Source organism: Callithrix jacchus, chromosome 1 (assembly GCF_049354715.1).
Source record: "Callithrix jacchus isolate 240 chromosome 1, calJac240_pri, whole genome shotgun sequence".
Taxonomy (NCBI): Eukaryota; Metazoa; Chordata; class Mammalia; order Primates; family Cebidae; genus Callithrix; species Callithrix jacchus.
Window position 1 is genome coordinate 183,471,688 of NC_133502.1, and position 21,718 is coordinate 183,493,405.

The window sequence follows — 21,718 nt, forward strand, 5'->3', positions numbered from 1 at the left end:
CTGGGATTACAGGCTTGAGCCACCGCACCCGGCCAGGTTCCTTTTAAGTATTGCAGCCTAGGAGCTGCGTGGTTAATGTTGGGGAAATACACGCTCTGTATTGGCTACCACAGCCCCCACCCCTAGAAGTCTCCAAAGAAGAAATGAGTGGTGCAGTCACGCCCAGCTCCTGCGCCCCTGGCAGAGCTGTCATGGGCCCAGGGCCAGCTAGACTTCTAGGTATTTTCCGATTTCTTCCCTTGGAACAAGAGGACCAAGGGCTGAGCAGCCCCGAATGGCTCCCAGGATGGTCCAGACAGGCACAGAGGAGGGTGATTGGTCCCTGGGAGTGTGGATGCCTGCAGTGGCGCACAGGGCTGTTTCTGCCTCGTTCTGAGCCTGCGCTGGGGCCTTGGGTCCCTGCAGAGCTGGTGGGCCACAGCTGGCAGCACTGTCCAAGTGCAGGTTTCAACCATCTTCCATGTAAAGAATGTGCACGTGACCTAACAATAGCAGCCGACCTTCAGTAAGAGCCGTCTGGGATGGCGCAGATCACCGGACCGCCTTTCTTCACCTGTGTCCCATCTGCAGGGGGAGGGGCGGGAGGGGAACTTCATTCTGCATTTTACATTTGGGGAAACTGAGGCAACCTGGAGGAGGTCACAGAGCTAAGTGGCATTGGAGCGCATCAGGCACAGGAGGACATGCAGCTTTGTAGGAGAGACCCTGGTGCAGCTTTGCAGGAGGGAGACCCTGGGGCCCCCAGGCCTCCTCATGGGACAGTCTCTGCTGGAGACTCATCTTTCAAATCGGTCCCGCCTCCTCCAGTCAGCTCTGTGTGGTTTAGCTCAGCTAACAGGATGCAGACACTTACCTGATTAAAACACTTTACACCCTCACGTTGGGACCGATAAGCTTAACCTGTAGGGTTGGGTCTGGTGTTGGTTTTGTCTGTTCCTGTCACAGGCTTCAGCTGCCATATGGACGAGGAAGTCAGGGAGGTGACTGACCAGACCATGGCACCTTCTCCTGGCCCCTGGCTGACTAGCTGGAACCTTTCCCTTTCTGCTACTCCAAACCTGAAGGCTGGAAGGGGCCTACAGGTTGTGTTCGGGATTCTGTGAGGTTGCCAAGCCCCGTCTACCAAGGTGGGCTGGGTCTGCCCCTGAGTTGGAGCTCAGGACTGGCTTCAGCCAAGGCAGTGTCCAGAGCCTTTGAGAGACCCCAGGCTGGGGTGGATGGGGTGGGCTAGTTCTCTGGGGAAGGCTGCTGTCAGGGAGCACAGGCCGCTGCATGATCTCTCCCTGGTGTCAGCAGTGATGGATGTGGTCAGGGCAGGAGCCAGCCGGGGAAGAGCTGGGGTTCCTGGCGGGTCAGTGTGGCTCTTCCCTGCCCTGCTCTGTGGCTGCAAATACAAATCTGGGGCCCAGCAGGGACAGGCGCCCTGCCTGCCAGAGGCCTACAGGCCCAGTTGTGGGACGCGGCTCCCCATGGCCCTGGTGTCGGGAGCACAGGATGACTGGCTGCTGTGTCAAGAGGAAGGTGGGATGCGGCTCCCAAGGCCCCACTAGGCGCGTGGACGCTCAGCTTCCAAGCAGGTCTCGCTGCCCTCCTGCACCGCAGGTGACAAAGCTCGTCACCCTGACAGTGGGTCACCATGGAGCCTGGCTGAGGGACCTGGGATTGGGCCTGGGTTATCAGCTGGCCTGTGTGGGTGCCGGCCCTGCCTCTCTGGGCCTCCATCTCCTGAGTCACACAATGAGGGCGAGGCTGGCTCTGCCCTGAGAGCAAAGCTGACAGCAGAGGCCGTGTGCCACAGGTCTGGACTCACCCATTCACTATGCAGGCAGGTCCCAGCCCCAGAAGCTCCTGGAACTTGGAGCTCTGTGCAGGAGCCCCCAGAGCCAAGCAGCCTGGTTCTGCCTCTCCCCAGTGTCCCCCAGAGCCTGCTGCCTAATCTGCAGGGGCAGAGAGGACCATGACGCCCCCTACACCCACATCCAGGCTGCCCCACATTCCACAGACCTGCCCACTTCACCTCCATCCACATCCCTCTCCCCTGCTGCCCAGGCCCAGCCACCCCACCCCTCTGCTGCTGCGGCCTGAAAGGTCGATGCCTGGGCAGCACTGCATCCCTGGGCCCAGCTGTGAGATGGAGCACAAAGGGTATGTGGCGCCCCTGAGCACAGTCCCTCCCGCTGTCCTGCTGCAGTGAGAGGCACATGGCCTTCCTCACAGCCTCCAGGCCCCATGTGCTCTGGGCCGTCTTGGTCCGGCCTCATTCATGCCCAACTCATTGTGTGAGTGCCAGGCACCGCCCTCTCTGGGGCACTTACCCTGCCACCCCCAGGCCTCCCAGGGCCAGAGCCTCTGCCCTGGACACTTGTATTTGCCTGCTAACTGCCACTCATCCTTCCATCTTGTCTTCCTGGACAGTCATGCCCTTCCTGTCTCCCCCATGCAGGGCAAGCTGCACCTTCTGAATCCCCCCGGGGCCCTGGGACCATTTCACTCGTCTCTTGGCACTCGGAGGCCAGGTGCTCAGGGATTGCATCGCTTTCTGGAGCAATGTACCTGCAGCACTTGGCGCGGGGCTGGGTGCGTCACTGACCCACAACCTCTCCTGAATGAATGATGAACAGATAAGCGAATGAACACAGGCAGGTCTCCAGAGGTCCTTCCAGCTGTGGAACTGACATGGGGGGGCGTGATTAATGCCAGAGGGCGATTTTCTTTCTCCAGAAGCAGATGGGAGGAGTGGAGACTGAGCCCTGAGTGTGGTCAGTCACCCAGCACTGAGAGAGAACGGTGGTTCTGGGGGGGTGCCTTCGAGACACTCCATGGGGCTCACTGGGGAGATGGATGAGTAAATGTCAGTCTGAGTCGTGTGATGAGGGCTCTGCCAGGGGAAGCCCCCGGTATCACGGAGGCAAGATGAGGGTGTCCACCACGGGAGGACGGACATCAACGGGGTGGGCAGGTGGGGGCTTTGGCATCCATCATGGCCGGGGCTGGGGGTCTTCAGCACTTCACGCTCTGGAGACAAGCCCAGAGCCTGGAAAGGGAACCTCCCATCCACCCACAGGGGGCTGGCTGGCCATCCAAGGCAGACAGACATCTGGGCTCCTTCTATGTGAACCGATGGGTGGACACTCAGCTGCTCTGGGTGTGGGCTGGTCCAGGCCCCATCCTGGTCCTGGCTGTCCACGCAGATCATGGCACCCAGGCCCCACGACTATCAGATCATTTTTCAAGAGGGTCCACGTTCTCTGTGAGACAGAGGCCTCTGGACACAGCCCAAGGTGCTCACAGTGAAACAGGACTCTCTAATCACAGTCAGGCACCAAGAGAACATTGGCTTTCATACTGAGGCCTGCTGGCTTCTCACTCTCTGTGAACTGTGCTCCCATCAGCCTCTGTGCAACATCCCACATGGCCACAGCTGCCTCTCGCTCCACGTCCAGGAGCAGGAGTGTCCAGGGTTGAAGGTCTGCAGTCCCACGGGCTGTGGGGTGGTCTGTGCCAGGAGGAAGGACCCTCACCTGCACTGCCGTGTGCCTGCCCAGGGGTGGAGGCAGCTGTACAACTCACATAGAGGACAGCAGCCCTGTACCAGGCTACCAGGGCCCTCTGTGACCTCCTGTCCTCAGAATTCTCTGCTGGCCCCTCCTGCTCCTCCTGGGCAGTCCCAGTGCCCTTGCCGTCTTCCCTGGAAGGCCTTGCATCCACTCAGCACAGCCTCACTGAGCACCCAGCACGGGCTTCGTGTGCCCCAGAAACACAGCCTGGAACACAGCAGCGGGTTCCCTCTCAGGTGCTTCCCCACCTTCCCCTGTGTGGGGAGATGGAGCCCAGCACTGTGGCATGCCCTGTGTCAGGTGGAGATCAACTTGAAGAAAAGCAAAGTGGGGTGGTGGTGAGGAGGGACGGCAGGGGGCACTATCTCAGGGGTCTCTGTAGGGCCCTCAGAGCAGAAGCCCGTGGCTGTGGCTTGTAGCACACCCACCCTTGTGGCAGCCCCTTGCCAGTTCTGCAGACCAAAGAAGAAGGTTCAGAGAGGCTGAGTGGCTGGCAAGCGAACACACAGCAGCTGGTGGCAGGAGCCGAGCCCCGTCTTCCCTCCGCAGCTCTGCTCCTCGAAGTCCTTCCCATCTCCGTGTCCAGAGACCATCAAGTCCGATGGCTGTGTTCAGGAGGACCCTGGCCAGGTGGCATAATTACACGCCCAGGAAAAACGACAGAAAATAGGGATTCCGAGATGTTAGCAGCCGGCGTGGCTTTCTCCACTGCTTTAAGTTATTTATTCCTTACTTTCCAAATTTTATGCAGTGAGAATTTATTACTTTAATTAGCAGGTGCAAAAAACAGAAATACACAAAAAACCCTGTGTGAGCTGTAAGACTAGTTCAAACGTCTTCTTTTCTAGAACAGGGATGGCCAGGAGGATATCTGGGCGTGGAAGTGTCCCTACAAGCCTTAACAGGTGCTCCAGAATGGCAGACGAGCAGAATGAGGACTGCCCCAGGCACACTGGACCCTGTCACAGCTTCGGGGAACAGTGAGGCTGCAGGTCAGTGCCGGTGGCCCTTTACAAAGAACCGTGACCCACATGGTCCTGGACAAGGCGCCAGATAAGCAAGCCCAGGTGTCCAGGGGCTGTGGCCTCAGGAAGGGTTAGCAGGGAAGTTCCCTATCCCTAAGGCTCCCTGGTGACTGGGCCTGGAGACAGAATAGACAGTGGGCTGAACTCCCTGGAAGGTCCTAGCCGGGACCTCACAGGCCAGCTTCCAGGCAAAGGCCATGCTCCCTGCCCCACCCTGCCCCTTGGGGCCAAGGACTCCCTTCCAGTAGGCTTGGGAGGAAACAGAATCAAGTTTAATTTTTAAATCACAAAATTAGAGCCATTTCTGCCTCTCCCTGGCCGGTCCCCTCGGGAGCTGCGAGGCGTCTCTCCAGCAGAGGCTGCTTTTGTTCTCTCTCGTTCCATAAAGACACTCCGAGCCTTTCTGCTGCTGCAGAGAGAGCTTTGAGTCTTTGCCGAGAATCTGTACCGTGGGCTCCAAAGGGCAGTGTTTCTCCAGGAGAAACATTTTGTCGACGGCGGGTAATTAAGTCGCCGCACAGAGAGGGAGCATGCGTTATAGGATGATTAATCCCCAGGACGGTGGGACATTTTTCATCTTCAAATCTCTCCTCGGTTGTTCATGAATCATCTCAGCTCCTGGGACAGAAGCGTTGCTGCTCACCCTAAGAGCAAGGGAAACTGAGTCGGCTGTGCCCCTCGCCCCCACCACGCAACGTAGAGTGGAAGCAGCCTCAGGAGGACGAGAGCTGGGGGGCCGTGGGCTTTCTCCCCAGGCGTCTTGTCCACGTGGCTTCCTGCCTCCCCACCTCATCTGAGCAGGAATTCAGGAATCAATAAAAATGTGGTTTTAAATACATAAAGAAAAAGGCCACCGTGCTCTGCGCGGCACGGGCTACCATGGACTGCCTTCTGCACCCGCCTTTGTTCTGTTTTTCTCAGGTATCTGCTCATTTCCAGCTCCCAGCCTCCCTCGGATGCAGACCGCCTTGCCATTTTCTTAGCGAGCAGTTTGCAGCAAAGTGCTATTCTGCTCTCAAATGCCTTCCTTTCCAATTGGGACAAACGGCTATGAATAAGGCGCACCCTGTTCTGCATTCAAATTGCCGGGGAAGTCTCGCGGCTGTAAATATGCTCTTGCTGCTCAAGACCGAATTATTACTACTTTCCCTCAGTTCTTGGAACCAGTGATAAATTAAACATTTCTTTTGCCCCAGCCCCTGGCAGCTGGCAGGCAAGGGGCAAAGCTGATTGCTCTGCCTCTGCCCCTACCCATGTGCCCAGAGGCCGGGAGAGGAACAAGACAACAGTGACTTGCCAGGGTCATGGGCACATGGGGTGGGAGCAGGTGTAAATGGGGGAGGGTCACGTTCAGGAGCCACTTTTCTGAGACAGGGCCTCTCCTTGGTGTATTTCTGGACAATCTTCCAATAATGAAGAGAGCTTACCCTCAGAGCTCAGAGGCTGGCATTTGACATGGAGGGAAACTGAGGCACAGAGGAGGACTCTGGAGGGATTCTGTCTCCACACACTGCTCTCTCTCCACAGGCCACTCTGGGTCAGATCCTGGGAAGTGGAGTTTTTCCTCTGGGGCGGGCACTGGGCGTGTGGAGGCGGGAGAGCCTAGCCCCTGGGCCCTGCCAGGTGGAAACGGAGGGCCCCGTGCCTCTTAGACTAAAAGACTGAGCCTGGCAGGTGCCCTGGTCTGACTCACATTCCCGCCGCAAGGTCATGAGCACCTCCTCAGAGCCTCAGTTTCCTCACCTCCAAATGATTTTTAAGATGTTCAAACGCCTTCTTCCCTCCTGAGATTCTGAAAACAGCTGGGGGAGGTCGGGGCGGGAGGATGAAGTGAGGCACGTGGGATCCGCCGTGACTCAGGCCACAGGGTCTGTCGGGTATCCCGCCCAGACTGCCCACCGAGAGCTGCCATGGACAGGTGGGTGGTGGAGGCTCCAGCCCCGCTCGAGCCCGCAGGCACACTTTCTCAATGGATCCCGACACATCCCCTCATGTGAGCAGGGATGGCGGGGGATTCATGCCCAACTGCCCTGCAGCACCCTTCGCCCCGTCCTGCCTCCACCCTGTCTGCCTTGCTCAGGTGGATGGAGGACCCTCCCAGCCTCACCTCCCAGGTCTGGAGGAGAGAATGAGGCCCCTACTGACCTGGGCTCTCAGACGACCCTGGCACCCTCTCAGACGAGAGTCCGGGGCTGTTGGGAGCATCGCAGCTGAGACGGAAGAAGCCAGGCGTTCATCATACAGGCCCAGCTTGCTCCAGGGGCTGGCCTGGGGCCTGGCCTGGAGGGGGGATGGGTTCCTTCCTCTCCCCATCCATAGCCTTCCAGCCCCTCCAGGTGGAGGTGAGAATAAGATGCCCACCCCCCACTATGGAGAGCCTTTTTCTGTAGCAGTGCAGGGGTGGGAGCTGGAGGAGACAGGGCTTTGTCTAATAAGAGGAATCCATCTAGTTCGATAAACCACCTTTCCCTCTTGGGCCTTGCAGCTCCCCTCCTGGGAACCAGGCCTGGCCAGGCCTGCAAGCTTCGCCTCCTCCCAGCCCCACCCTGACTTTTGTCTTTTGTCTCTGGCGCCTTCGTTCCTTCTGTGTGTGCTTTGCTTCTTTCTGCTCACTGGCTAATAGGATTGAGTAGAGAGGCGCCAGGAGAGCCGACAGCCCGGCCTGGGAGGGGCTCTCACTCCTCCTCTGCCGGGAGCTTACTGAGTGCTGGGTCCCTGTGGCTTTCCTGTCCACCTCTGTTCTGGGACTGGTTTGTTTATTTATTTCCAAGGTTCGCTGTCCCTCCTTCTGAGGGGTTTGCAGGAGCACAGGTCCCCAGCGCCCCAGACACTAACATAGGCAAGGTCAGCTCATCTCACCCAACCTCACAGCCCTGAGCACTGCAATACCGCATTGCAATTTAAAGATAGGGAAACTGAGGCCCGGAGACTGAAGAGAAAGGAAATGAATGGAGGCTGAGGCTGAATTGGACCCAGATCCTCTAGTTCCCACAGCTGGGCTTGTCCCGAGGCTGCGTACTGCCCCTGGGAATTCCTTGGGTGGAGAATCCCTCCCTGTCCCTCCCTCTCCCCTGGCTTGGACACGGGGCACCCCTGCTCATGCCTCAAATTCCACCCTTAGCCACCGTCTCCCGTTCAGTGTTGCCCTCACACCTCCTCCTGAGGGACACAGAAACCCTGCCCGTGGGTGCTCTCACCACAGATCTCCCTACCTGGCAGGCTGGGAATATTTTGGGACAGGTGGTGGGTGGGGGAGAACCAGCAAGCAGGGATTGCAGGAGAAAGAAAGCCAGCAAAGTGAGCAGGTCGACAGAACCTCACCCGTGCCACCTCGCACACCTGTCACCAAACAGCCTGGCCTTCACCTTGCACTTGGAAGAGCTGATCCTGGTCCTCGAAGATCCTGGAGACCTTCTTTATACAAATGGGAATCCTGAGCCATGGAGTTCCAGAGGATTGACTGGGGCTGCTTGGCTGGCTGAAGTGGGTCGAGTCCTGGGTTCCTAATTCCTGAAGAGATGCTTGCTCCATTCTCTTCAGGGCAGAGCCACACTTAGTCCTGGGAAAAACCACCTGGAGAGCGGAGGGCGGAGGGCAGAGGGCGAGGCAGAGGGTGGGAAAGCACCCCTGTCACTTCTGCCCATGCAGCCTACCCCGTCCCCAGTTCCCAAGACAGTTATTCCTGCCCTGAGCCAGGCCCCGGCCCATTGCCTGGGGCCCCAGGTGCCCTCAAATGCACACAGGACTCAGGTTTGTGAGCCGTTGCCTCACACCAAGAGGGTGGCCACTGTGGGCTGGGGGAGACTATGTGGCTCCACCTGCAAAAGTCAAGTTGAAGAGCAAGTTTAGTGTGTGCTGGCTCATCTGCCCCTTCTCTCTGCTTGGGGCCACAGAGCTTCCCAAACAGGCAGCTGTGACTGATGAAGTCACCCAGTGCTGGGGGCATGGGGTGGGGTTGGGGGCACCAGTGGAGTCCACTGTTTGGTTGTCCCAAATGTCATGGTCTGCAACCCACGAGGGATGGCTGGACCACTTCTTAGGACAGGGTTACACCACACACACACAGACACATTCACACCAGACACACACACAGACACATTCACACCAGAGACACACACATTCACACTACACACACACAGACACATTCACACCAGACACACACATAGACACATTCACACCAGGCAGTCACATTCACACCAGACACACACACATTCACACCAGACACACACACACATTCATACCAGACACACACACATTCATACTAGACACACACATAGACTCATTCACACCAGGCAGTCACATTCACACCAGACACACACACACATTCACACGAGACACACACACACATTCATACCAGACACACACACACATTCACACCAGACACACACACACATTCATACCAGACACACACACATTCATACCAGACACACACACAGACACATTCACACCAGACACACACATTCACACCAGACGCACACACATATTCATACCAGACACACACATAGGCACATTCACACCAGACACACACACATTCACACCAGACACACACACACATTCATACCAGACACACACATAGACACATTCACACCAGGCAGTCACATTCACACCAGACACACACACACATTCACACCAGACACACACACACATTTATACCAGACACACACATAGACACATTCACACCAGGCAGTCACATTCACACCAGACACACACACACATTCACACCAGACACACACACACATTTATACCAGACACACGCATAGACACATTCACACCAGGCAGTCACATTCACACCAGACACACACACACATTCACACCAGACACACAGACACATTCATACCAGACACACACACACATTCACACCAGACACACACAGACACATTCACACCAGACACACACACATTCACACCAGACACACACACAGACACAGACATATTCACACCACACACACACACATAGACACATTCATACCAGACACACACACACAGACACATATACAAGAGATGCACACACACACAGACACATTCAGACCAGACACACACAACACACAGACACATTTACACCACACACATTCATGCCAGACACACACACAGACACATTCACACCAGACACACACACAGACACAGACACATTCACACCACACACACACACATAGACACATTCATACCAGACACACACACACAGACACATATACAAGAGATGCACACACACACAGACACATTCAGACCAGACACACACAACACACAGACACATTTACACCACACACATTCATGCCAGACACACACACAGTCACACTAGGCACACACACACAGACACATTCACACCACAGTCACATTCACACCAGATACACACACACAGACACATTCACACCAGAGACACAGACACACAGTCACACCAGACAGACACACACAGAAACATTTACACCAGAAACAGCCACATTCACACCAGCCACACAGACACATTTACACCAGACACACACACAAAGACACATTCATACCAGACATACACTCACATTAGACACACACACAGACACATTTACATCAGCTACAGACACATTCACACCAGACACACATATTCACATCAGACACACACACACACACACACACAGGCACAGGCACAGCCCTGCACAGAGCCGCTGTAATCTCTCACACACACACACACACCCTGGCACACCAGTTTGCACACTCATACTTGCTCATCCCACACTCCCCCACTGCACACTCCCCCGCTTCCTTGCCCACTTTCCCTCCTGGTCCTGCAGCGCGTGTTCTCACTAGGTTGCTGGGGGGCCAGGCAGAGCCAGCCAGGCCTGTGGCCATCCCAGCCTGCAGAGTGATGCCATGTGCCCAGAGCAGTGGGCGTGGGTGGCAGAGCCTGGAGCTCCCAGAGCCAGCGGCCCACGGCCTCACCTCCAGCCAGGAGGGTGCAGAAATCTCCCCAGCCATCTGTTTCCGAGGATGCTGGGGGCGGCCAGGCTGCTCCACCTGACAGACGGCGGTGTCAACCACCCACGTTTGTCCCACAGACTGCAGCTTCCATATCCCTCCCTACCCCAGCAGCCCAGGGAAGGCAGGCTGGGGGTCCCTGCATGACAGGTGAGGATGGAGGAAGGGAGCCCAGTGCTCTCTCTGAGCACCGCCCCAGACCGGCTGCACGTCAGGACCCCACACTGGTCTCTTACATTCAGAAACTGAGTCCTACCCCAAACCCAGCTATCGAAGTCTCTGGGAGCAGCACCAACAGTGCAGAGGGTGTGGGTTCCCTTAGAATGTGCTAGAAGGCTTGTCCTGCAGGAGGAGCCCCGTGGGTGTCCATGGCCCTACACAGCCTGGCACCGTCCACCCATTCACTTGCAGGTCACTCTAGTTTCTCAGCTGCTCAGCTATTGTAACACTGATGCCACCTCCATGGGGTCACTTGGAAGATTCAGCTCAGAATTGGACAGAAGGGTCCTGCTCCACCTGGCACAGCTGCAGACCTTTGTCACCTGCAGCTGCATGAGACACTAAGGTTCAAAGCAATCTTCCTGGCCCAAAAAGCAGATCTCACTCCACTACCCCTTCTGCTGGGCTCTCAGCGGGGTCAGGGTGGCCAGGCCAGTTACTCTCATTTCCAGAGGAGGTGTGAGGCAGCGTGAAGGCCACGGACAGCAAGCCACAGGCCACAGCACAGCCTCAGGTCATCCCTGACACCCCTGTGCCTCCCACAGCCTCTGCAGGAAAGCTGCGGCAGAGTTCACCCCACTCCCAGGGTGCTCACCTGTGACCTCCTCACCTCTGCACCTGCCCTCAGTGTCCCCAGCCCTGACCCTAGCCTGGCACTGCTGGTGGACAAGGTGCAGCCAGCCCAGCTCCCCTGGGGCAAGAGGCCCATCACTGGCCACCCACAGGTGTCCTCTGCTTTCTGGAGCAGCATTCAGGTTCCCTTCATGTCCTTGGAATCTACGTGGGCCTGACCAGCACACTCACTCCCGGCCCAGGCATTCTGTACACACTGAACGCTGTGCTTAATCAAGGTTACATTACAAAGTGAATCTGTGGCCAGGAAATGGATTTGTATGGTTACGTGCTGTTAGGATAGATATGGGTTTTTGTCTGCAGCTCCTGGCTCATAACTCCTGTTGCCCTGTTCCCATGTTAGAATGTTGGGGGTGTTGGGCCTCATGGGCAGCCTCTGCCTTCTCCTGCCCTCCTTTCGCCTGCCCCAAGGCGGCACCCCAACTTTCCCTGGACTTTCTGATTATGAGAGGGTCCCATCCTATGCCATGGGAGAAGGAATGCTGACATCTTGAAGCTTCTGTAAAAACCCAAGAGGACTGGGTCCAGTGAGGTTCTCCGAGGGTGGCGGGCCCAGGAAGGATTTGGAAGCTCTGAAGCCCTCCCTCCCACTCGGCCTACATGCCTCTTCATTTGTGTCCTTTGCAATATTCTTTTAAATTGATCTGTAAACCTAAGTATTTGCCTGAGCTCTGTGAGCTTCCCCAGCAAATTAAAAGAATCGGTAAGAAGGGATCGGGGATGCCACCTTGAAGCCAGCCTGTCAGAAGTTCCTAAGGCCCAGGCTTGTGGCTGGTGTGTGCAGCGGCAGCCTGGGGTCGCAGAGGTCTCCTTCTGTGTCAATGATCATGTGCTGAGGAGCAGAGGAGAAGCGTGGCTCAGACGAGGCACAAGTTGCCAACCACACGACCTGGCACAACCTCCCCGTCCCATGCCCTTCCTCACCCACTGGGCGATAATGAGATTAATGCTGTAGCCTGAGCCAGAGCCCAGAACAGAGCCAGGTGTGTGGGCAAATTCGGAGAAATGTGAGCATGTATGTGAGGCAGAAGACACGCCAAACAGTGTGCCACGTCCGTGGTGCCACACCCCAGTGTGGCTTCAGGTGCAATGACTCTCTTAGTTTTCTGATTATCAAGGCCCTGCATACTCAGTGAAGAGTTGGAGAAATACAGAAAATGTAAAGAACATGAAGAACTGCCCAGAAATAATAACTGTGGATGTTTCAGAGGTGCCCCCATCCTTTTTCTGTGTCCAGAGTGGCACAGCGACACCGGGCCTTGCCTGGGATCCCAGAACGTGAGAGCATTCATGCCACCCTGACTCACACCCGTCCTCAGCTGAGCTCTCGCGCCAACCACAACCCACTCCTCCCTGATGACAGCTGGCCAGTCTGCCGGGATATTCTGCTGGGCTCAGCGGAGCCCCCTGCTGAGTCCCTGACCTGCACTGACTCAGGTACTCTCTACCTCCAGTCGACCATTAGACCCATCATGCTGAGGCAGAGCAGGGAGCCCCAACGTGGGGCTGAGCCCACAAGTGTTCTTCACTTGGCCCAGGAAAGACCCGCGGTGGGGTGAGAGAAACGGCTTTATCGACGAGGCAGCGTTGCAGCTCCGTCCGTGACTGCCCCTGCAGAGCAGGGCTGCCCCACAGGCAGTGAGCCGACAGGAGCAGCTCAGGGTGCTTCAGTAGTCGCATTCATATCTACTTCTAATTACATGCAGATTAAGGGGAGGTTTATGCAGAAATTTCTAGATCCTGGGGTTACTACCATGGAAAGAGGAGGCGACACCCAGGTGTTGCCATGGCAACAGTCAACTCACCTGGCACACTGGAGGCATGTCTTATGGAAAGGTGATTCCACCCCATCCCTGTTTTAGCTGGTCCTCAATTTGCTCCAGTGTCTGAGCCCTGCCTCTGGAGTAGAGTTCCACCTCTCCGTTGTGATCCGGGTGGGAAACAGATTCCCTGGTGCACCTAGCTGAAGGTCACATCCTGCCGGGAGAGCTAAGACCAACCCGGCTGTCTGATTTCTGAAGCTGGGCTCTAAAGTCACATCCTGCTGGCAGAGCTAAGACCAACCCGGCTGTCTGATTTCTGAAGCTGGGATCTAATCCCTTGGCTCTCTGGCTCCCTTCTTGTCCTAGAGGCTGACGAGAGAGGGCAAATATTTCGTGACCTTTAGGTCACACTTGTAGAGGGCTGTGCAGGAGGGAGGAATCGAGGCCAGGTTCTGGCTCTGGCTAGGGGCCTACCCAGGCCCTGAGGTTTCTCCAGTGGCAACCCCGTGGCTCACCGGCAGCTGACTTGCACAGAGTGCTGCACTCAGAGCGGCCTCTGCTCATAAATAGAGGAAGCAAAGGACATTATGAGAGCATATGGTACCTCTAGGCCATTTCTGCCTCTGGCCCCAACACTGCCATAGTGGCTGAAGTTCATCTTCCATCCTGACCAGTTTCCCTAAAAACCCATCAATTCGCAGTGTCTATAGCTGGCCTTTTGGAGGCCCCAGATCAAACTGTGTTGGAAAACAGCAGCAACAAAAAAACTCATTTCTCCAAACGCCCCGGAAGCCGCGCCAGCGCTGTGCCCTCAAGATGCTGTGTGTGGGCGCCTGGCGCTGGCTGGTGGCCAGTGTATAGGAGTGCAGACTGGGTGAGGCCGGCCTGAGGCAGGTGGCAAGGTCTGCACCACCCCTACCCATCCACGGTGCCTGCTCACGAAGCCTACGCCCATCCATCCACTTTTCATGACCAACTAACTTTTGGATTTTTAGTAGTAACAGGGTTTCACCATGTTGGCCAGGCTGGTCTTGAACTCCTGACTTTAGCTGATGCATTGAGAGTGGCATGGGAAGCAGCTGGTGGGTTTTGTGGTGATCTTCCTGCCTCGGTCTCCCAAAGTTCTGGGATTACAGGCGTGAGCCACCACGCCTAGCCTAATCTTTGATTTATTTGAATTAATTTTCATATATGGATAATTTTTGAAAATGCATGTGGATATTCTGTTATCCCAGCACCATTTGTTGAAAAGACTGTTTTTCCCTATCGAATGGTCTTGGCACCCTTTTCAAAAATCAATAAGCCACAGACGTGAGGGTTTATTTCCAGACTCTCGGTTCTATTCCGTCGATCCGTACGTCTATTCTTACGCCGGTAAACACTGGCTTCCTTGTTGTCTTGTAGTGGGTTTTGAAATCAGGAAGTGTGAGCCCTTCAACCTTGTTCTATTCAAGAATATTTTGGGTGCTCTGGATATCTTCGGTTTCCATATGAACTTTAGGAAAAGCTTGTTTATTTCTGCCGAAAAAGTCAGGCAGAATGCTGACAGCGGTCACGTCAAATCTGTAGGTAAATGTGGGGCACACCACCATCTTAACAACAGCAAGTCACCCCCTTCAAGAACGTGGGATATCTTTCTGTTTGTCTAGGTCTACAAACGTTTCTGTTAACAACCTTTCCTAGCTTTCGGTGTGCAAGTCTCGGGCTTCTTTTGTTAAATTTATCCCTAGGTATTTTACTCTTTTTAATGCAATTATAAGTGGAAATGTCTTTAAGTCTCGTTTTTGGACTGTTTGTCACAAGTGTGTGGAAATAAAATTGATTTTTGCGTATCAATCTTGTATCCTGCCGCATTGCCCAACTTACTTGTTCTAAAAGTTTTTTTACGGATTTCTTGGGAAGATCATTTCATTTGCACATTGAGATTGGTTTTTCCTTTCCTATCTGGGTATCTTTAGTTTCTTTTTCTGACTGTTTGGCTAGAACCCTAGTGTTGAATAGAAGTGGGGAGAAGGAACATGCTTGTCATGTTTCTGATCAGAGGTAGAAAGCTTTTTCAGTGCTTCCGAATTAACTATGAAGTTAGCTGAGGACATGACGGGCACTCATGTATTTTCATGAGTATTTTCAGACGGTGCCAAAGCAAAGCCCTCCTGTGCTCTCGGCAGACCCGTGAATAGCCGTGAACTCCAGCATCCTTCGCTTTTTCTGCTCCCTTCCCCCTCCACCCTCCTCTGTGCTGACTCCACCCTTGTCCACCCCCCTCCTTTGTGCTGACTCCTCAGGACTGCAAACAAAACCCACCAGCTGCTTCCCATGCCACTCTCAATGCATCAGCTAAAGTCAGAATCTCAGCACCAAACCAGAGCCTTTAGTGCCTAAGGCCCTGTGGCACAATAATCTCCAACACAGTCGTCAGGGTGAGACCTTGAGGAGTGAACAAGCACTATGCAAATGCCCAAAAATGTGTTCAGATGTCACCTACCTTTGTATTTGCCGCTGTCACAAATCCTTCAGAAGTGCGCCGTTGGGTGGGTGGACAAATGGATGAAGATAGGAGATGCTTTCTCATTTAACAACAATCAAGTGTCAGGAAATACTGTCTGGGAGTAGCACTGATTCTGGCAGCGATTTTATAACAACTCATGCAAAGTTCGTTCATTCAATAAATACTTACTGAGCTCCTTTATGCACCTGGCACTGGGGAGAAAAGAATGAAGAAGACATAGAAGGCCTGCCATCTGGCACCTAAGCCTGGTGAATTTAGGGAGATGCATCCAGTGGCCCTGCCAGAGCCTAGGCATGAGGAGGCTAGGCTGTCTGTCCTAGTTGTCTGAGCCAGAATGTGGCAGACTTCTCCCAAGCTGAGTGAGTGTGTCCAGAAGACTAGCATTACTGGGGACCCCACCATGCAGCCACGGCTTAGAGTGCCCTGAAGTCTGAGCTCAGGACCCGCATTTCAGAGCAGAGGGAAGGCAGCTGGCAGAGTGAGGGAAGTAAGGAGAATCCACCCTCATTCTTGTCTCCCTCTATGTGACCCTGAGCCTGGGGCAGGAGTGGCAGGTGCCACAGCTGGACAACAGGAGTTCCAGATCACACCTTCTGTCACTATGAGAGCCATCATGTCAGAGGAAGGTGGTGATTAATGCACAAATTGTTTTCTCCATTGTTCTGGCCTTTAACCAGCCTCTAGATCCATAATACCCTATTCAAGACAGGGTTTTCAGATGGAGCCTCAATAATGCAGGTGCACACACACAAATTACGAACGAGCTTGACCCTGGAGCAGTGATGAGTGAGGCTTTCTTGGAAGGTAGGGCTCGGCTGACAGCTGTGGGCCCTGCAGTGACTCCTCTCTGTGCTCAGGAGGGCTCCGGAAGCCTCCAGCCCTGCACCCTCTCCTCAGATGTGGCCCACAGTGCAGAGTGGCAGCTCTCCTGTCCCATTGACCCTGTTGGTCCCAGCATGGCCAGCCAGCCAGGGGCCACCATGTGCTTCTGTGCCACAGTAGCACCTCTCCTCGCCTTGTTCTTTGCCATGGAAGGAGCTCCCTAAAGGAGACTGTGGCCTGGGCCAGGGACATCTGTGTCATCATAGCTTGGCATGGCCATACCATCTCCCCGGGCAGCCCAGACTGGCAAGAGAGAGGCTGCCCACTTCAGCGGCGTGACACCTACAGGAGACGTGCTCCAGCATGCAGTCTTCAGGCCACCCGACTCAGACCTCCTTTCAAACGGTACTGCACTGGGAAGTCCTTCACCACGGTGGGGCTCACCCTCACCACCGGTCCATGGCAAGGTGGGATAATACTTTCTGAGCTCCTTTTCTCCTCCAGCGACTGCAGAGAATGAACAAGAAAGAGTCTAGAAGGTACAGCTGGAGGTACCATTTTTCCTGGCATGGTGTTAAACATTTTTGATAGGGCCGCAGTAAACTTTCCATCTGTGTGTGTCTCTAGCTGCGTGTCTATCTGTTCACGTGTGTTGTGTGTATATCTCTCTGCACATGTGTGTCCATGCACATGTGTGTGTCTGTGTTTTATATGTGTGTATGTCTGTCCATGTGTATTCATATGTATGCATGTGTTGCTGTGTATTTGTGTGCATATGTGTCTGTGTCTATGTGTCTATGTCTCTCTTTCTGTATGTGTCTGTGTCTCTCTGTATGTGTCCGTTGTATCTGTGTGTGTCTGTGTGTATATCTGTGTTTTTGTGTGTATTTCTATGTGTCTTTGTCTGTGTGCCTGTGTGTCTATATTTCTATGTGTGTCTGTGTCTGTTTCTATGTGTGTCTCTCTGTGTCTGTGTGTATCTGTGTGTATCTCTATGTGCGTCTGTGTCTGTCTGTGCACATGTGTGTCTGTGTGTATTTCTGTGTGTCTATGTGCATGTGTGTGTGTATTTCTGTGTGTCTATGTGCATGTGTCTGTGTGTATTTCTGTGTGTCTGCGTCTGTGTGCATGTGTGTCTGCGTGTATCCCTGTGTGTCTGTGTGTATTTCTGTGTCTGCGTCTGTGTGCATGTGTGTCTGTGTGTATTTCTGTGTGTCTGTGTCTGTGTGCAAGTGTGTCTGTGTGTATTTCTGTGTGCATCTGTGTGCATGTGTGTCTGTATTTCTGTGTGTCTGTGTCTGTGTGCATGTGTGTCTCTGTGTATCTCTATGTGCGTCTGTGTCTGTGCACATGTGTGTCTGTGTGTATTTCTGTGTGTCTATGTGCATGTGTGTGTGTATTTCTGTGTGTCTATGTGCATGTGTCTGTGTGTATTTCTGTGTGTCTGTGTCTGTGTGCATGTGTGTCTGCGTGTATCTCTGTGTGTCTGCGTGTATTTCTGTGTCTGCATCTATGTGCATGTGTGTCTGTGTGTATTTCTGTGTCTGCATCTGTGTGCATGTGTGTCTGTGTGTATTTCTGTGTGCATCTGCATGCATGTGTGTCTGTGTGTATTTCTGTGTGCATCTGTGTGCATGTGTGTCTGTATTTCTGTGTGTCTGTGTCTGTTTGCATGTGTCTGTGTGTATTTCTATGTGCATCTGTGTCTGTGTGCATGTGTGTCTATGTGTATCCCTGTATCTGTCTGTGTGCATATGTGTGTATTCTGTGTGTGTCTGTGTACATGTGTGTCTGTGTGTATTCCTGTGTGTGTGTCTGTGTGCATGTGTGTCTCTGTGTTTTTCTGTGTGTGTCTGTGTCTGTGTGCAGGTGTGTCTGTGTGCATTTGTGTCTGTATTTCTGTGTGTGTCTGTGTGTGTTTGTGCATGTGCACACATGGATGCTCCAGCCACTGAGCTCAGTCCTTGGGGCACAGAAACCTCCGGCCACAGGGGTTTGGTCTCTGCCTTCTAAAGGGTATGGCAAATGTCGATGAGTTTTGTGGGTGTCCCTGTGTGATCCCCTCACTGGCAAGTCTCTCTGGCCACAGACATTGCTGCTATCCTCCTGGCGACTGCTGCAAACCGCAGAGAGCTTCTTTCTTATCCTTTGGGAGCAGGGGAACAGGGCTTCCCTACATAGGGATTAGGTTTGTATTAGGCTTTGATCAGAGAGGCAGAACCACCGGGAAACGTGGTTGAGGGATTTATTGTAGGATTTGCCCATATTTGATAACAGTCAAAGAAAGCTCTTGCTTCTGTGTCTGGTGTGGCAGCCTGGCGTCTGAAGGTTGGGCAGTAGGGCAGGAGAGTGGCATGTCGCATGGGGCAGCAGAAGCCCCCTGGAAACTGCCAGAACGGATGTCCCCTGCAAGGCAGTCTCACTGCTGCAGCCTCAGAGGAGAAGCTGGGGTCCTGCACCAGGTGCTGAATATCTCACCTGTCCTGGGAGTTAAAGAACTCATGGAGGAATCTGGCAGGAACAGGGCTGCTGCAGGTCCCCAGCTGCACACTGGCGAGGTGCCCGCCCACGGGTGACAGCGTGCAGGGCTGCAGCAGCTCCAACCTTTGGGCACAAAGGGAACACGGCCACAGCTTTCCACCTTCCCAAGTCAGCACCACGCCTCTTGGGGCCTAACTGTCTAGGGGCTCCATAGGAAAGGGCATTCTGGGCAGTGCAGTTCTGCTTGGGTGGGGTGATGCAATAGAAACCCACCACGGTCTGACCCTTGTCAAGCTGGCACCATATGTGACTCACTTAGACACACTTAATGTTGGAATAAAGACAACAGCAAAATCTCTGCTTATGTCCAACATGGGGCACGATCCTTCCAACCCACTGAAAATACACTCTGCCCAGAAGAGGAAACAAAATCCCTTCCTCTACTCTGGGTGATGTCCTTTCCTCCTACAGCTAAGTCACACGCCCTTCCTGATATCCTGTGGCCTAAATGCCAAGGGTATTGATTATCTATTGCTATGTAACAAATCACCCCAAAGCCCAGAGGCCTAAAACAGTAAGTGTGCATGATCTGACCTCTTCAGCAGACAGAAGTCTGGGTGTGGCTAAACCGGCTCCTCACCAGGCCTCAGCGAGGCTTCCAGCCAAGGCTGGGATCTCATCCGAAGGCTGGGCTGGGACGGGATCATCTTCTGCGCTCACATGCATGGCTGTTGGCTTGCGTCAGCAGCTTCCCATCACACAGGCCACTCTGTGGGGCTACTCATGATGTGGCAGCCTGCTTTCAAAAAAAAAAGAGCTGCAAAAGAGAGAAGGTGAGAGACCACATGCCAGATGGAGGTCATGGTCTTTTTGTGACTTAACCTGTAATTGCGGAAGTGATAACCCTTTGCTTTTGTCATATTCTGTCCATCCTTTGAAGTGAGGCACTAGGTCCAGCCCACACTTCAGGGGAGGAGACGGAAGGCCATAGATACAGATAGGAGGGGGTCATCAGCCTGTCTTAGAGGCCACCCAGCCTGCCAAGACAGAAGGTCACTACTATCAATGCAACATATGTTAGATGCAGGGAAATGGAAGAGGAAGAAGTGTGGGTCCTATCTACCGACAGACTTATAGCTAAACAAGAAATAAGAACTCGTGACTGTTACACCTCATGGTTCTACCCGGTCATGCGGCCATAGCTGTCCTGTAACCACCCTCCCGCATGCTGCTTCATAGTCCCCGTGCCCTCAGGTAGGCCCTCAGAGGGTCATGATTCCTTATTCCGTGGGGTGGCCCAAATCATCATTCTCAAAGCATGTGAATGTCTGAAACCCACTACCGTATTGGGTCACTGTTGACCATTTCCATGTGGCTCATAATCATCCTGGAGGGAAGGCAGGTGTCTCGGGGCCCAGAAAGTGGGACTCCAGGAGTGCTGTGTGCTGCCCTGGGGCCTCTGGGTGGAGTGCAGCCCAGCCTCAGGTGCCCTGGGTGGTCTCAGGGTTGGGTCAGTAGAGGCTCTGAGCCACAGCCACCTGCCCTCCTGGCCCTTCCTCCCAGGACGATCTCTGGAAGATTCTCTCCTGGTGGGTGCTGGGTGGGAGGTCCCTGAGGAAGGCCTGGCTCTGGCTGTAGGTGCCCACACCACCTTGGCTGCGGCAGCCAGTCCTGGCCACAGCCCTGACCCCTTATGAGGCACCAGGATCCACAGAGGTGGCAGGAATCCATCTGTGCATCCTCGCCTCCATCCACTCATTAAGCAAGTGTGCACTGGGGCTGACTTCTCCCGCTAACTGTGAGCCAGCCGTGGTGGGGCTGCTGCCCCGGGGAGAGGACAACCCACCCTGAACACATACTGTGTGGGTCTATTTCAGATTGCAACCAAGGCCCTGGGCAAAACAAAGGGGCGTGGCTCCAGAGCACCACTGCCGGGAGGGGCCTCCTTGATGGGTGCAGTGAGGTGTCTCCAAGGACCCGTGGGTGGGCCTGAAGCCAGAGGACCTGGGAATAAGCGAGCCACGGATGCACCTCCCAGGCACGGGGAGGACAGTGTGAAGGCTGGAGGCGCAGGGCGCTGTGCTGGCTGGATGGGGCTGAATGGAGGAGACCCATTCAGGTGCTGGGGCCTGCCGGGTGGAGGACCAGTCAGCTCCTCTTGCTGTCAGCTAGGCCAACCCTTGAGGGTCTCAGACTTCACTGCTCACCACTCCCCTACAAGCAGAGAGCCTCTGAAAGTCACTTCTCTAGATCCCCAGAGACATACACCCCTCCAGCACTAGCTCAGGCGGGGCCTGAGGACAGGCAGGTGGCCAGAGGAGGGCGAATTTGAGTCAGATGCCAAAGCCATTCCCACCCCAGGGGCACCAGTGGGCATGGCTGGGCACAGCCTGCCACCTGCCAGACCTTTCAGAGGGAATGCGCCTCCCTCCCAGCCAGTCCCAGCTGGGATCTCCTGGCTGTAGAGGTTTCCCCAGGCGAAAGCTAGAAGTGAACTGGAAGGTAAAGGCCCTGACCCTCCAGGAGGCTCCATTTCTGCCTGTGACCCTGAGAAGATAGCAGGAAGGAGCAGCTCTAACTTCTTCACAGTGACTTTGAGAACTGGAAGACAGAGGCTGCTCCCCACCTGGAAAGAAGCGGCCAGCAGAAACCAACACCTTCCCCTCCAGCCTCACCTCCCGGCTCTTCAGAATGCACAGGGAGATGCCTCACGGAGGGCCGTGCAGCTGTAAGGATTAGTATTCCAACCCGGGCAGCAGGGTTTTAA

At 54.5% G+C, this 21,718-nt stretch overlaps 1 long non-coding RNA gene across 1 annotated transcript; it reads left to right on the forward strand.

Annotated features, from left to right (window-relative positions):
* Positions 1–242: 242 nt before the first annotated feature.
* LOC144579524 (uncharacterized) lies at positions 243–5,794 on the forward strand. Its single transcript, XR_013527278.1, has 3 exons — positions 243–462; positions 4,406–4,549; positions 5,504–5,794. It is a non-coding gene; the product is annotated as an uncharacterized LOC144579524 (long non-coding RNA).
* Positions 5,795–21,718: the final 15,924 nt, after the last annotated feature.